This window comes from Protopterus annectens, chromosome 5.part0 (assembly GCF_019279795.1).
Source record: "Protopterus annectens isolate FY-2018-M chromosome 5.part0, PAN1.0, whole genome shotgun sequence".
Classification (NCBI taxonomy): Eukaryota; Metazoa; Chordata; order Ceratodontiformes; family Protopteridae; genus Protopterus; species Protopterus annectens.
The window spans coordinates 820,331,903-820,345,269 of NC_056735.1; positions in this window are offsets into that span (position 1 = coordinate 820,331,903).

Below are 13,367 nucleotides of genomic sequence, written 5' to 3' on the forward strand. Positions count from 1 at the left end.
AGCCGCAGACTGTACCTGCCAGGCTTTACAGATCACCATCTCTGGCCACGGATATGGTACCTGTGCCTGGCAGGGGTACTACTGACAGTATCAGGTACTGATCCAGACTAAGTACTATCCTCAGAGGTAGACATATGTACACTGGATCCAGGTCCCTGCTGGGACTGTCCAGAGCCACGTGCACATGGTCTCCTAGGACGGTCTATGGACAGCCCACCCCCAACATTGCTGGGGTAGGTACTGGCACTACGGGAGCAGCTGTGACTTGAGGGACATCTGCGGTGACTGCCAGCTGCTGATGTTGCCGGCATACATCCATGTCGACGTCTCACCCAGCCCACACTGTCCTGACACATGGACATGACATTGCGGAGGACATCTAATGTCTCACCCCAATTTCTATCCATGACCTCCGTGTAATTACGGATGGCACCTGCTAGATCATGGATACCATCATTTAAAGCGGTATGTGCCCTCTGTGCCCTTAATCCCTGTCTCCTGTACCGTTCCATACGTGCCTGTGCCTCCATGACAGCCTGGAACATGCGTGAAGTTGTAAGACCTGTGGCACGTCTGCCAGGGGCATGATGACCAGCAGTGCTCTGACAAGAACCCCTGGACATCTGCCTATGTGGTACCGTTCCAGACCTTTGGGTATGGCTACTGTGTCCGGATGCATGTGCCATAGGTACCACACTGTCCTGGCCATTGCCGACTGTAGACTCTCCCTCAGCTAAGGGCACTGGTGATGAGGGATGTATTGGCAGTATGACTGTGTGCATGGATGGGGTGGACAGCTGTGCACTGTCATTTGGTGGCCCAACAACAGACCCTGGCAAACATGCATGTGCCTCAACACACCTATCATCATTATCACTATTTGAGTCAGTCACATCAGGTTCCCTGCTGCAGTGAACCAGCCCAACCTCAGCACCTGTGAGAGGAAACAGGAAACACACTTTACGACCTGCACATGATGTCAGAACACATGAACAAATGCACGCATAACCACATGCACACATGCACACATGAACACATGCACACATGAACACATGAACACATGCACACATGCACACAAATACACTCCTCACTAAAGCAGAGACACACACACACACCAGCAGCAATCCAGATCATACCCAATAGTGGTTGATGGTGGGGTACAGTATCACAAGACAAACAGTCATATCACACGTGTCAGCATGCAGGACGTGTGTTTCTCAACAGCATGCAGTGCGAGTGTAGATAGTCCTTGTTAATAACAGTATACATGGCTTTGCTGCATGTGTGTTGTTGTTCAGTGATCGTCCTCACCCTGGAATGCAATGTGTACATGGACACAACATTGCTGTGCAAGTATTACAAGCTCTTCAATGTGCTGTGCACCATCACTCACAGGTATACATACCATGGCTGGATGTTTATCTGTGTGTCACATAGATATCTGTTACTGATTAGAACATCTGTGTCTTTAGCAGATAATTGTGGACACCGGTTTAGCTCATGCAGGCTATGTATACACACAGGATGAGTGGTGCATGTATACCTGATGGAATACCATTGCCAACATAGCCATTGTACAGTAGTTATGGTGAGTGTAGAACATATTGTGGACATGCCAGTGCCACCATGACATGGCATGCTACAACACAACTGCAACATTAAACATTACACATACCCAATGTGTGTCATGTGACCTATACACTCAATAGCATTGCAAGAGATATATGTGTCACTTTGTGCAAATGGTGATTGCTATGCATATTGTGTATAGGTGGATATGTTTGCACACACACAACATTGAGGTGTATAGCAATGAATGCTATGTGTAGTACTGTGGTTACTGTAACTGGATGGCGTGTTGTACCATGAGTCATCATCATGCAGCATCATGTGGTCACTCAAGACTACTTATGTGTGCCAGACCAGCACCTATCATGCTGTACCTGAATCGCAGTACCATGGCTACATTCACCATTTCACAGCCAGTTGTTACATGGGTTTGTAAGGTGCCCAATAGGGAGCATTGCCTAACATGAATGTGTTGTGTGTTGGAGAGTTTCGCACTGCCCCATGATAGGCCTCTACCCCTCAGTTATATTATGTGCACTGTGTGGATGACATTTGGGATACTGGAGTGTGACCTTACATCGTGTGTCTGAATACGCCATGTGTAGCATATTAACATGTACTGCGTATGACGGAGTTGTGTATGTCGTGTGCATGTGTATCGACTGCCTATCCAATGTCCACTATAGTGTAGCCACAATTGTTTGGGATGCTCTGTGCATTGCATGTGTTTGAGGCAGCCACTCACGTCACTGAGATGTGCATAGTCTCACAGCAAACATGCACAGCATGCATTATGCGTAGGTGTGTTACATGTGTACATGGCCTACACCTCACCTATGACATGCATGTTTTGTTAGCAATATTAAATGTAGAACACACTCACCAGCATGGGTCTGCTGCCTTGCTGTCACACCAGAGGGACCTACAAGGATATGAAACAGTTTGTTAGTGGCAACAACTGTGGCATTGCTACTGTGGGTTTTCAATCTTACAGTAGCACAATGGTTGACAGTCACAGGCCTAAAAATCATGTTCCAAATTATCAGTATTGAACAACACCAGGCTACACATCTTCTAACTACACAGTACACATCTCACATATGCATGATCTAACAATAGAGGTAACAGTAGTCTACAGATATGCCATCTTACCTGCACGCTCCATGTGAACTTGCTGGGGGGCTCTGGCCTCCATGATAATGTATGTGTGCTGTTGTTGTTGTTGGCCGGGAGCCCCCAGGCTCAGGAGCAGCTCCTCCACTCTGGTGAGGGGGGAATGGGTGGCAACCCCACCACCTGTGGCAAGCTGTTGCCTACGGACATCAGATGCACGCTGCCGAACATGTCTAAGTAAATCACTGCAGTGATATTGTACCTGTTCATAAGTCCGGTTATGCATGCCTATGTCATTTATCCTGTGGACAACATCTTACCACAGCGCAGTCCGCTCATGCTGGTCCTGGCTGGTTCTTGAAAATAGCAGGGTGTACTGTTGGATGAGACAGTTGGTTAAAATCCCATCCTCTGCATGGCTATAGGCTGGATTGCGATGGTGGAACATGACCCTGGAAGACAATAAAACAATATGTGTGAGCAAGTCATGTGGCGCACTTAACTTTCTACAGTACAGATATCACTGAACTGCCATAAATAGCAAACCATTGTCTGTCAGAGGATACACACTGTCAGTACCACAGATCAGTGCTCAACCCACAACTGCCTGACAGTGCCTGACATGGTCTATATATTAAAACATTTTCTAGACAGCAACAAAGAGAAACCACTATGTAAGACTATGCAACAGTACATGGCACACTGTATGCGACACAATGCACCACCTAGCCACAGGAGGTATATATCAAGCTAATGCATAATGAAATATGTAATCCATTGCAATGATTATAAAGTCCAGTTACAGTACTAACAGTATACCACACTAGTTGTTGATGGAAAACCCCTGCCTACAATATGTGCACATTCGTGAATATAGGTGGCATACTGCTGTACTAGACTATACATGTTGCTAGATACGCACTTATATCCTGTAACAAACATATGACCAAGGGTATGTTACAGGCATACCCACTCACACATCAGACATACATACAGGACACAGAGGTATGGCAACCCAGATGAGCTTGACGTGTGTACCATACAGTACTGTGTGTCAGTACTTACAAACCCTTATGCCTGAGGTATGTAATCTGTGAGGACTACAGGGAACACACAAAACAGTGTTTCCAAGCAATGTGGACATACACCATATTGTGCTGTTTATCCCTACAGCTTCAGGTAGTACTACAGTTCATAAAGGGGATTGATTCACCAGCAGTACCAATCAATGAGCATACATGTACTGCTTTATCCTCCAATGGCACACCCCAGTTAACACAAAGGGACTACGTCAGACCGTATGCCATACTGCTTTTTCTGGCTAGCAATAGCATACATATCTTTTGCTGGGATCAGAGCTAGGACACATAATACCATGACAGAAACAGTTTCCCACTAAGCTATCCCATATATACACAGCTGTGAAACATTCACCAACACATTTACCATCACACTCAGTTAACCTCACATAGCAATTATTGCAACAAGTACATATGGGTGTGTATTGGTTCATAGGTAAGTAATAGGCTATTGGCCTTAGGGCCTATAGAAGCCTAGCCAGACGGTACCCTGGCCTTTGACACCAAAGTAATTTAGTTTCATGTGTCCCTGTCAAGCAGAGCCACAAAGGTGATTCCCGGGGTGTATTTCCTATCTCCCATCCAATCATCCAGACTATTCATGACGAGTCTTCTGAGGAGCTTTGTTTGCTATTGATAGGTAGTTTGTTCCAGAGTATGGGATGTCTCTGAGATAGGAATCTATCCCTCCAGCATGTTCTGTTTATTGAGGTGACAAGGTTTAGGTCCCTAGAGCGTGTAGCTCATATGGATTGTGATCTGTTTACTTGGAGCATGTCCAACAGCTCTGGGTTTGACATAGCTTTGTATGTTAGGCAGAGGTCACCTCTGGGTTGCTGGTATGCGACACAGTCTAGCTGTGGTTTTGTGAGATGGTCTGCATAGGGCATCTGTTTGAGGACAGTATTACTCTTTGTGAGGTATGTCTGTGGCCTTTCCAGTTGCTGTAGATGTCTTGTGAGGTACATACCAGAAGGGGCATTGTATTCTATAATGGGTTTTGTGAGTGATGAGTAGAGGGGAACACTGACCTCTTTTTCCCTGGATGACACAGCTTTTGTGATGAGGTGTGCCATGTAGACAGATTACATGACTAGTGTGGCACAGTGATTATCAAGGGGGAGACTACTGTCCACCTGTGTCCCATGATCTCTTATCACACTTTTAGTGTTAAGTCGACTACCACCTATGTGGTAGTTCATGGGTACAGAGTTTTTAGCAAAAGGGATGCCAATGAATTTCAGACATTGAGCTTGAAACCATGGCTTTGTCACCAGGCATCTGTCGCAGTAAATATGACTCTGTCTCTGTTTCTCCCTCTCTCTCTCTCTCTCTATCTATATATATATATATATATATATATATATATATATATATATATATACACACATACATATAAAAATCCATTGGTGTACATACAGATATACATATAGGCACATATAAAATCCACCTTTCATGGTGGGAATCTCAATTATGCAAAGTATGTGAGGTATACAGTTATGTAATGATATTGCACAGTCATGTGCAAAATGCATTGAAGGTGTTCTCAGCCCATGTGGCTTTAGCAGGCCTCAATGGCTGCAACACTGCAAACCTAACAAATCACACCCAAAGCTTTTAACCACCACATGTCATATACCAGCACTGTATGCTGTCTTGTTTGCTACACACTACTACCTATATACAAATATGCACATAACAACCTTCACCAACAAATATATGACCTGACTTCAGAAACAGTTGCAGAATGTCCCTTGCTCTATGCACATGTACAGATGCTAATATATCTGACACAGATATATCTCTCCATATGTGTGAGCAATACACACACAAGATCCACACTGTTATAAGTCCCAGGACCTCACGGCTGACCTGTTGGACCTTGCTGTAACATGAACAGGTGTCACGTGTGAGCACACAGTAATATTAGAGGGTGTATACATAGCTGCAAATGCTAGATTACCATACTAGCCTGGTACAGCAGTTGCCAATGCTAAGCTACATGTTGATATGACTATCATGTATGTGTTACTCTGTCCCATCAATGGTTATATAGCTGTATGCGCTACTCCCCCAAACAGCCATTGTCCACACTACTGTACAGAACACAGATAACATGGTTCAGATGTTTGACATTTAATGCTGAGCTACATATATCACAGTTATGTCCCACTGCACACAGCTACACACTGATTTGTCCATGGCAGTAGTTATGCAGAGCATCTGTGCATAGATACTTACTGCTACCACATATTGATGTTTCAAAGTATGTAGAGTAGTCTTCAAATACATCTACTGCATGCCAGTAAATACATATCTGTTACATACCTTTCCTTTGTATAAGTTCGTAGTTTTCAGTTTGCTTTATTTAAATCTTTTCTTTTTTTTATGTAATTTCTTTTTTTATTTATTGGTTTATTTTTTTTTCCACTGTTGTGGGTGGGGGTGTGTGTCTCTGTCTCTGTCTCTGTGTGTGTGTCTCTCTCTCTTTCTCTCAGCGTATGCAATGGGATGATTGCATGTGTGGCCAGCAAGTACAGCCTGCTTTTATAGGTATCTGCGCATGTGCATGTGATGGCCTCTGCACCAATTGGTGGCCACCATTTGGTAATTGCATGCAGCCTGCTGTGTGGTAATTGCAGTACTCACTGTCATAGCAACCCAATGCTATAAATTGCTATGTCAGGTAGTCGTAGCCCTTTCAGCTTTCCAAAGTGGGGTCCATGCTTGTTTGCTGTGGACACCATTGTGTAAGTCAGAAGGTTGGTATAGTTCTTATATCTGAAGCTAGGGCTGTAGCCAGCGATTTAAATGTTGCACTTAGACCTGAATGTTGCCACTTCCACTACACAGTTGTCAGTGTAGAATTGTACTCACCCTTACAAATGCTAACACAAGATACATGGGAGTATGTAGTTTCTTTTCTACTTATACAATTTACTGCCATACAAAAGTAGTTATTGAGATGTATTCATTTGGCAAATGAACTGTTTGTGAACTGCTATACTGTGAATATTAATTTACTCACTTTTGAACAGTTTGTGCTTTTTTAGTGTTGACATTAGCACAGGCTGCTCAAGAAAACTGGACAAATTTCAGTACTGAGTATGCCTACCTACATCCTTGGTATATCCTGAACCCACAGGTTTATTGTACATTTGGGTAGGGGTGCAGAAGGACAGAGAGCATTATGTATTAATGTGTGAACTTTATCTTGCTGGACTTAAAGGGTTGCTGTGCACCTGTTAGTTTACCAAGGCAAGTAGTCTGTCTGCGTAGCTCCCAACTGTGGACCTATCCAGATGGTAGCCAGAGGTTAGCCTGTTATTCTTTGTGCACCACACCGGTCTTTTCAGCACTGGAACAATGGCATTGTCACAGCTGATTGCTACCAGTACATGGCTACATCCCTTGGTATTTCAGTGTTGTACTCCTACATAAGGGTATGCTTCTGGAACTCCTTCCAAAGCTATTTGCACAGTGTGTAACAGCAGACTAGCTGATATTCCTGTGTGTTTCTGCCTCTGCCAGGCCTCTCAAACACTCAGGTACATATTTGAACAGACTCAGGGAAAAGTAGGTAGAAGTGAGGTTCACCTTTACAATATTAGGGACATTAGGATGAGACTTTGAAAGAACAGAGCATATGGATTAATACACATTTCCTGAAGTACAAGCGGTGTCTAACTCTTACTTATTGTCATTATTCATTGTGTAATTCACCACCTTTCTACCTAATGTCAGTAGCTTTCAGAGGGATTCAGAGGGACACAGCTAAAACCTGTCTCAAAATCAGGGACATGCCTGTAAATTAGTCACAGTTGGGAAGTATGGCCTCTGCCCTAATCAAATATGCTAGTGTTTGTCCTGCTATGATACTGTGTGGGGGTTGTAAAGTGCTGCTGTTACATTATTTCCTGCTAGAATGGATGGTTCTCTTTTCACAGTCATGTAATGCAATTCCACAAGAACTGCTGGTAAAGATCCACAGAACAGGATTTGTGTATGGCATCTCTATTTGTCCTTTACATTCACTCATTCTGATACATGATATATTGATTTCAGCACCAATTTGCTGTATGTTTTCCATGGCTCAGTGGTACTTCATGCAGTCTAGTGTGTACAAGGTCCGGTGTTCGAGACTGACAGAGGTATTTTATTTTGCTGCTGAGCAGACCAAGGGCCCTGATATACAGAGTAACTAAGGCACTTTTAAGCAGTTGTAAGTGGGTTTGTGTGGGTTTGCGTGATGCTTAGCTAAGTGCACACAAGCACACACAGACACGCACTCACGCATACCCGCTAACTACTGCTTAAAAGTGCTTACTCCCGCTAACCCCCGTGCTCATTTCTTTGAAAGAAAAGAAAATGGGGAGATAGAAAAGTGGTGAAAATGGGGTACAGACAGGGAAAGACAGTAGGGAAAACATCTCAGGATGTGCAGGATGGGTGTAGGGAAGGCCCATAGCTGCCCATTTCTTTAACAGCAACAGCTGTGCATATGCGATAATTGTGGAGTGAAATATGAAACCTTCAACCCCTGTGAGAGAGGTGAGGACAACAAAGTGTGTTGTACTGCCATTTAAATATTTAAATTTCAGTTTGTGTCCAGCGGACATGTGTGCAAAATGGGCAGCTATGTATGGGGCGTAATTTTTTTTGGGAGCAGAATGCCCTTTTTTTCAGGTGAGAGTGGAATGTGGTGTAGGGGAAGTAGGTATATTTGGGGAGGTAGGTTGGGGAAGTACACAGACAAGACAAACAAGACACATACAGGGGTGGAATATGACACGTGGTGGGTGAACACCATTGACGGGGAACGATGTTTGGAAATCGCAAGCCCATGAGCCCACAGATGGCAACAGTGGAACTGAGATCCCCACCCATGTGCAGTCACCCCCTGCACCTTCACAGCCCAGATGGTGGCTGTGCTGGGGGCTGCGTAGGTGGGGCAGGCTCACCTGTGAGTTGCGCCACCTGTGCCTCAAGCTGGCGTAGAGGATCAGCGACAGAACGCTTGATCTCCCTACGCACCACAGCTCGGACCGTTCGGAGGGTGATAGGTGGCCCTCCTCTGCCCACTTTTGCACGAGGGGGATGAGCCCCATCCCCTGCAGCGCTTCAACCTGAAGGTGCCACAGGGCCAACAGAGGAGGAGTTCCCAGGCTGGGCACCGGACCTGCTGGTGCCAGGTGCCATCGCCAGCTGAGGTGGGACAGGTGGGTCCGCTGGGACCAGCCTTCCCATATGTTCTATGTTTAGGAGGATTTAATGAAAATATGGGTTAGTAACAGTCAACAGTATTCCCAATTAGTTATAACAGCATGCAGATGTGTTCCCATTAACCCAACACACCAGAGTTCCAACAGTTGAACAGCAAGCATGACACATGCATATATGGGGCAACAGTGGACATTGCAACAGCATGCAGGTTTAATTGATGGCAACAGGCCACCAATATTGTGGTATTTGAACAGGGCACATGCATCAAAATAAATGCAGATATTTATATACCAATAGGACATATGTCCCAATAAATGTTTTGAGATTACACATACCCATGGAGGTATGGAATTGCATTTTTTATACACATACAGTAGAGTGGAAAATGATAGTTCCATTAACAACTTATATATCCTTCTAGTTTACACTACATTCCTATTGACTGCAGTCAAATGCCCCCTACATGTATTATTACACTACACAATTGTCCTTCAATCGTGAAATGGGTCTTGCTAGATCTTTACATACATGGGCTGTATCTGACATACAAACTGTCCGAGATGCAGATTTTACTGCTAAATATTTTGTGAATTGCTCAGACACACTACTGCTGAGATAGTACACTGACAGCTCTACTTTCATATACTTATCTAGATATGTGTAGGTGAAATTATCAGTTATGTGTTAACAGCTCCCTACATTTCTGCCAGCACAATGACATTTCTGGGGAACACAATACCAAGCTACTCATGTTCCAGATTAACCTGTACATGCTGGGCATGAACCAACAGTTGTGGACTGTGAATATGCTTAAAAGCTACTGGCACTCCCTTCATCCACTTTATATGGGCCTACCCAACTGTGTGTTAACAGCAGTTAATACAACAGTATTATTTCTATAATGCAAGAGTACAACAACATATCAAAGAAAATGACACAGACACACTCCAGGAATTATACCTTTATTAAAGACTTAAAACACTTTTCTAGATGCTCTCTCATTTATTTTATATGACAGTACATGCAGAATAATTATTAGAGAATTATTATACCTTTATTTATTGTGTTTAAACACATTTTCAGGCTCTCTCATTTATTTTACATAACAGTACATGCAGAATACTTACTGACCTGCCTGGTGGCACAGCCTTAGCAGCCTATCTGCATAGGCTTGCTGATTCACAACACAGACACCTGCAGCTGTGAAATAATTGAAGTGATATTGAGACATATCTATCCATAGTATACACTTGAATAGCAATTCTTACATACTTAATTCCATGGCTACTTACTCAGTAATGGGGCATTGGGCATCCCACGGGCCTCCTGGATCCACTGGTCCAGTTGATCTGCCTTGCATCTTCTCAGGTCTGCATGGTGGTGTCTGACCTGCTCACCAGTCCGAGGGACATCTGTGGCACTGGTGAGTTCATGAGATAGACTGTCCCAGTCCTCCGCTTTGTATTGGGTGCCCTGATACTGGCCCCACAGGAGTCTATACTCATGATGGTGGACAAGAAGCCAAACCATTACTTTAGACTCCTCAATGCCCCAATGTTGCGCTCGAAAATGAGAGTCCTCTCCAGCACCAGCCATTGCTGCCTGCAGATGGGTGCTACAACCAGTTATGGCAAGTATTCCCACCTATGGAGCTTAAATATGCATCATTTCCCTCACTTATTTGTGATTGTCCGGTTTTGAAAAAACGCAGCTGAGGGTACACCTGCTTAACAATGGGTAAACTTCCATTGATATGTATGTGTGTGTTGAAGGTGCATACTTATGAAAAGCTGTCATGGCTTAGTGGTTCAGTCCTTTGATTATGGTGCACAGTATCCCAGGTTTGAGGCCTGTCATTGCTTTTTATTTCACTACTGGCCAGACCGGCAAGGAGGTGTGGCTATGTTTTACCAACTTTGCTCTACTTTGCCTGACGTTGCTCTACATTGCGCTGGTTGGCACGGTGCGCAGCTCCACGCAATGCTATTGTGCTAGTTAAAGCAGTGCTAAGCTATGGGCAATTTTACTGTAATGTGCTTAATACTGGTAAACTTTGCTTAGCAGTGCTTCACATTGCTTAAGATACATTACTTATGCATTCATCAGTATGCAGAACCGTTTCACTTTCTTATTTATATTTAAAATTCGTTCACTATTACATAGGCCATTTCAATGCTTTATACTATAATTTCAAGGATAATTGCTCTACGTTGCTCTACGCTGCCCAAAGTTGATCTACATTGTCCTACGTTGCCCGATGTTGCTCAACGTTGCTCTACATTGCCTGACGTTGCTCTATGTTGCTCTACGTTGCCCGATGTTGCTCTACATTGCACTGTTTGGCGCGGTGCACAGCTCAGCGCAAAGCTATTGCACTAGTTAAAGCAGTGCTAAGCTATGAGCAATTGTATTGACATGTGCTTAATACTGGTAAACTTAGTTTAGCAGTGCTTCACATTGCTTAACATACATTACTTATGCATTCATCAGTATGCAGAACCATTTCACTTTCTTATATATATTTAGAATTTGTTCACTACTCGATAGGCCATTTCAATGCTTTTTACTATAATTTCAATGATAAATCCCAGGGATTCTTTTCATATACAGATTTCCCAACAGAAAATAAAAAGGGGAGTGGTGAGACTCGAACTGGGAATGCCTCCTCTTTGTGCGAAGGTTCTACCACTATGCTATTGCTGTTTTGCTTAATTTGCATATAGGTTTCTTATTATCCTCTTCAATGTCTTGACTGCTAACTGTAGCTAAGCAATGGGCAAACCCATGCAAACACACACAAATACGGGCAGCTATATCGGAAATTAAAAAAAAGATTAATAGTTTTACATTTTTATAATTGTACTGGGGTTTAGAATGTGGGGGAGTGTAGTGTTGGCTATGTACATATTTGAGCGGACTCGCTCATGTCAGTTGACATTTCCCTATTGTGAGACTTGCGGGGGCATGGATTTTTGGACTCTCGGCAGTCCGACATGCCCCCTACACTCGTGCATGTTCTGTTTTAGCCTTAGAGTTGAGGCAGCGCACCCTCATTAATATGCATTGCACGCTGCCGTCCTATTCTTACACTGGCATTTCCGTGTAAGCCTACTCTACTCTTACATGGAGGATTCGTGAATCCTGAGGAATGTCTTTGCATTACATGTAATTAAAAATGTTACACTTGGATTCAAACCCAATATTGTCTGGTCTTAAAAAGAAATGTGTCAGTGCTTTTACACCTGCTGCCACAGAGTCAGTTAAACAGCAGTTGTGTTTCATAGACTCAGTACTAACTCTCAGACTTTAGCAGTCTGGCTCATGTTTGAACACTGCTTACCTATGCGCAGAGAAAACAAATGCAAATGTGTATCTCACTTTGCTAATTGCCGAGCAAACCTGCTGCTCGATGCGCTATGGAGAATAAAATATTATTATGTATTAGTGTGATTTATTGCCCATTTCCTGTTTATGACATGAAGTTAAATATGGAAACATAACAGACTAAAGGCCATCTCTAACAATATGTCACATATCTACAATGCATACATGTGTTGCTTCACCCCAAGCAGTGGATCCCTGGTGTCTCATTACTTTTTTCACCTATATAGCACTTACACTATATAAATTAATATGTTGTGTGATATGCAATGCACATCAATCAGGTAATATGCAGAACTAGAACTATTGATCCAAAAGTGTAAACAGCATTATCTGCAAAGCTATAGAATGAATCATCATACACCTTATCCAGAGAGATGTAGGTGACCTTTCACACACTTGACATGGCCCATTATGTTTCTGTCAAGGGTAGATCTTGCTTATTAAACCTAGTGGTCTTCTTTGATAAAGACCTCAAACACCTGGATGAGGGATAGCAGGACATACTCCCATGTTGATTTATCCAAGCCCTTTGACACTATCCCCCATTCAGGTATCATAGAGAAACTGTCCCATCTGGGGACTAAACTATACATTATTAGATGCTAGCCAACGGGTTCACCAACAGATTGCACACTGTCAAAGTTGGCAGTGCACCTCCACCAGTACACCACATACCAGTGGAATACCACAAGGATCTGTGATGGGTCCTCAGCTGTTTGGAAACTAATTCTCTGAAGTCCAAGCAAAGGTAGATGGCCTGTGACTTACCAGGTTTGCACATGACTGTCAACTGGGCACACTCATATTGAGTCCCTCAACGATGTTAACATATTACAGAAAGTGCTGACAAGGACAATGATTATGCCAAACTCATGAACTGAAACTTAAAGCAAAAACATGCCTAATTTTCTCCTTTAATAATGAAGCACCCCACTAATTATGATATACATAGTACCACTGTAAGCTCAAATACAGTGTTGTCAGACTTGGGAACACATT